Genomic DNA, 4,686 nt, shown 5'->3' with positions numbered 1-4,686 from the left:
AAAAAAAAAAAAAAAAAAAAAAAAAAAAAAAAAAAAAAAAAAAAAAAATTTGAAAAATATTAGGAAATACAGGACTGGGGAAATGGTTTCATGGATAAGGCGCTTGATACACAAGTGTGAGAGTTCCTGTTTATGGTCTCAGAAACTATGTGAAAGTGTAAGTATGGGGGTGGGTAAAGGTGTGTTGACCCTCAGAGCTTGCTGGTCAGACAGTCTAATCAATCAGTGAGTTCCAGCTTGGACAGGAGCCATTGCCTCAAAGAATAAGGTGAAGAGTAATAAAGTACAATACCCAATGCTGAACTCTGACATCCATGTGCACACGTGGGTGCACAGACCCATACCTACACCAACATACACACAGATACATGCAAAATTATAAAACATATTCTAGACACTTACTCTTTTTCTCCCCATTCTCTTTTAATTTTTTCTTTTTTTTATTAGATATTTTCTTTATTTACATTTCAAATGTTATCCCCTTTCCTGGCTTCCCCTCCCTCTCCCCTCCTCCTGCTTACCCACCCAGCCACTCCTGTATTAACATTCAGGGATAGGGCTTTCTGTATCACATGACAGTTTCTCAGTGTGTTTTCTGTGCGAAGGAATATAATACTTACATGACTACATTAGATAATCAGGACCCAGTTTTATGTACAGCTTTCTGATACTACTTTTTATGTAGTACCATGTGTGGGCCATGAAACCTACCATTTTGATCATGATGAATCTACAGCTCCTTGCAATAAATATACTCACATTATGCTTTCTTGCTACTTAAAAATTTCTAATGTTTATTTTTTGTATATACGCTCTGCCTGCATGTGTATGTGTGCCTCAGATTCTCTGGAACTGGAGTTGCAATTGTGATTTGCCATTTGGATGCTGAGAATTGAACCCTGGTGTTCTGGAAGAACAAGACAGTGTTCTTAAACACGGAGCCATCTCTCCAGACCTCTTGCTACTGTTTGAATGGCTTCTACCTGTGGATATTGGCCTCTTTTAAAAGCAGATTCTCTTTTTAGTATATTGTAACTTTAATTTTTTCAAAGCCTATTTTTAAAGATGGTTCTTAAATGCTTTAACCTCCCTTCTAGCCCACCACCCACCAGAGGTAGTAGAAAAGAAAGGATACGGGGGAAGTGGACCTGTTTAGAAATGGTTCTTTGGAGCAAACCCCAACTGCACTGCAACTGCAGCAGTTCAGTTCACAGATCAGCATTGGCAGCTCAATCTACTTGCAAATACTTTATGGATATATCAGCAGTCTAGTTCAGTAGTGTTGGGATAGCAATAGCAGTGGCATTACTTAGCAGGAACATCCAGACCTCAGCTGAATGGGCACAAATCAGCAGGAGGGACCAGGATCACCAGAAATGCCAGGAACAGTTTTAAGCTGTGCCTCTCACAAAGATCAGTGAAGACACAGACCAACAAGCATTGTAGCTAGCTTTATAAGCAAGCCCAAGCTCAACCTTGGTCACAGTTCATTGGGTCCTTTTTATACTTCCTCCAAACATCACATGTCCTTGCCTCACCATGTATCTTGCCTTAGTATGTGAGCCTGTCTCAGCTGGCATCATTCTGCCAATTGGCCTGAGTCTGCAAAAGTGGCAAGAAGCTGAAGAAGATTTTTGTTGTGTTTCTCTCTATGAAGTCCCAATAAATGGAGCTCAACTATGCAATGTAAGGTGGATCAATACATGTGTGTCATTAGCAAAGAATCCTTCATCATGTGTCCTTTCACGTGTTTGCTTTGGCAGAACATCCTTTCACCTGTGTCTGCAAAATGTTCCTTCATGAGTCTGCCTTAGCCTTTCACCTGTGTCCACTTAAGTGAAATGTTCCTTCATGTATTTGTCCCAACTAACACACCTGACCTAACACAGCTGACTTCCTAAGGAACTCTTAAGTTTCTACTCCAGTATACCTTGATTATTTATTTTTCTGGTTCCACTTGTTGTATGTGTAAAAGTGGGTGTTAATGTCTTAACCCAAATATCACATCTTGAATCCATTCTCAGGAAAGTGCAAAAATGAGTTCCTGTGATTCTTCTCTTAAATGAGTTCTTGGGATTCTTCTCTTCTTACCCTTCATGGTTGCTTTGAAATTTAAGGGTTTATCAAAACTTTTGATAAACTAGAAGTTTTGCTCTGGAGAGAAGGGTATCAAATTCTCTGCAGGCAACCAAAGATAGTCTACTAAGTTTTAGGTAATCTGCTCGAAGAACCTGAGCCCCACGTGAACATCCACAGCAAGCATCTCCCTGCTTTCCCAGATCACCAGGGAGAAAGAAATAGTGCCTCTCAACAAAGATTTCTTCCTGTGCTGAATGACGTATGCTCCCTGGCATCTGGAACTCAATGGACAGTTCTCTGTCCTATGGCCAAGAATCTGGGAAGTGGGTGGGGGCATCAAGAGTGATGCAGTGTTTCACAATGGCACTGAAGAGAGCTTGTCATCACTCAGGGAACAGGCGTCGGCAAGACGGGGTGTGACGACATCAGCGGGATGGGGTCCATGTGAGCGTGTGAGTGCTGTCCTGGGATGGAGATTTTATAAGGCTGTTTCAGAGCCTAGCTGAAATATTGTAGGCATGTGTTTATTGTCGAAGTGGGATAATCTCCTACTGGAAGTCTGGTAGACCAACTCTCTTCTTTTCCCTCCCATCCTCTCCCCTCCTCTCCCCTCTGTCCTCTTCCCTCCCCATTCTTCCCCTTTATGTATAGTCCGTACTGGTTTCAAATTCATATTATTTCTGCCTCAGCCCCCCCCTCAAATGAGGAGACTGTGGGGATGCACCCCTACACCTAACTCTAATTTTCACTGAACACTTGTCTGATCTTCTGGTTTTCACAATATTAGAATGTTGTTAGAAAAATTAACCAAATGCTAGTAGTGTACATTGACTGACTATATCATTGATGATGAAAACGGATATTAGGAACTTTGTGCTGTGCAGTTGATCATCACAGTACTGTGCAGTTGATCATCACAGTACTGTGGACACTGGAGGGACAAGAGGCCATGGTAGGTAGGGAAGGAAGTGTTTTCAAAGTAAGAGTCACATTAGATGAGTATGCAGCAGGCATAGTGGTACCTTGTATTTCTCTTCTCTCCTTTGTCAGGCCATCCTTCGAGATCTGATTATGAGTTATCAGCTCTTTTCTAAACTTATACAGTCCTCCCCCACCACTGCCCCCATGGCTCCTCCATTGTCATGGTCATGGCCACAGAACTACCAATGATTGAGGACACTGAATGGAGCTGCACACTTATCCCAGGCAAGGGAAACGATTCTTATTTCTGTGCTCTAGTACACAGTAGAGGCTCCACAAATTCTGATTAGTTTGTAATTGAGAGGAGAAGAAAACCATGGTTTTGTTGTTGTTAGCTTTGCAAATAAACTTGTTTATTGACCGGGGAGCAGATGATGAACTATAAAGTGACCCTACCTCCCATGGCGAAGTGGAGACAACCGCCATGAGTGTTCAGTGTATTTACCTCCACAATTTTTTTATGTACAGAAGTGGAGATAAAAAAAACAACAAAACAAACAAACAAAAAACGAAAACCCACAAAACAAAACAAGCTCAGTCTGTGACTCCAAATCTTTTCTCAGTTATACATGAATCACAGCCATGTTTGTGTGAGAATGACTATGGACCAGACCATTGTTACTTAACCAATTACTCTGTGATGAACTTTGTTCCTATCCCTCTTCACTGCTACACATAACACTGCATGGATCATACCTTTACATACAACCCACGTACCCCTTTCTTCAACTCCATTTACAATCATGCATTACAATTTAAAAACATTTACCCAACTACCATAAATAGAACTTGGGTAAATATCCGCACATACACACACACATCTTTATACCTTTCCCAATTATCTTCTAGGATATTTATAATATCCTAGAAATAACCTCATTGGTTGCTCACTGGTCAAGGAGAATGTACTTTGTAAACATTTTGGATACAAATTGCCAAAGTACCCTTTAGAAAGGTTGTGCAAATCTACACAGCTATTACCGTGTAATATGCATTTCCTTCTTGCTCTCTCTTAGTAGTCTGGGGTTTGTATTTTGTAACCAGCTGAATACATTTTGTGGGCCAGTATCCAACCATAGGCACTAAGTTTCACAAGGACTGTATGCTATACCTGAATGGTCAACTTAAAAATGGCCTTCCTCTCTATGGATGTGATTGCCTGTGATACTGGCACAGTTTTTGCAACTTGATACAAACAGACCCGGGAAAGGGGGATCTCAGTTGAGGAATTTACCTCCATTGGATTGGGCTGTGGCCATGTCTTTGGGTCTCTGGGGGAATTTACTTAATTGCTGATCGATACAGGAGGACCCAGCTCACTGTAGGGTAGGTGGTCCTGGGCTATATAAGAAAGGTACTAAGGAAGCCAGGGGGAGCCGTCTGATGGTCTGCTGAGCAGTGTTCCCCTGTGCTCTCTGCTTTGGTGCCTGCTCTTCCCTCCCTCAGCGATGGACTGTAACCTGTAAGCCAAATGAGAACTTTTCCTCCCAAGTTGGATTGGGTCAGGCTTTACAGCAACAGAAACCTAACTGGGACAAATATCTTCCTTTAATGCCATTCAATAAGAATGAGCTAAGTTGTGGAGTGGGCCCCTTCAAACTGATTTAATTACTGTGCACCAAAAAA

The sequence above is a fragment of the Mastomys coucha genome, unplaced genomic scaffold (genome assembly GCF_008632895.1).
Source record: "Mastomys coucha isolate ucsf_1 unplaced genomic scaffold, UCSF_Mcou_1 pScaffold4, whole genome shotgun sequence".
NCBI lineage: Eukaryota > Metazoa > Chordata > Mammalia > Rodentia > Muridae > Mastomys > Mastomys coucha.
The sequence above is the reverse complement of the archived record's forward strand: the minus strand, read 5'-3'. Positions refer to the sequence as shown.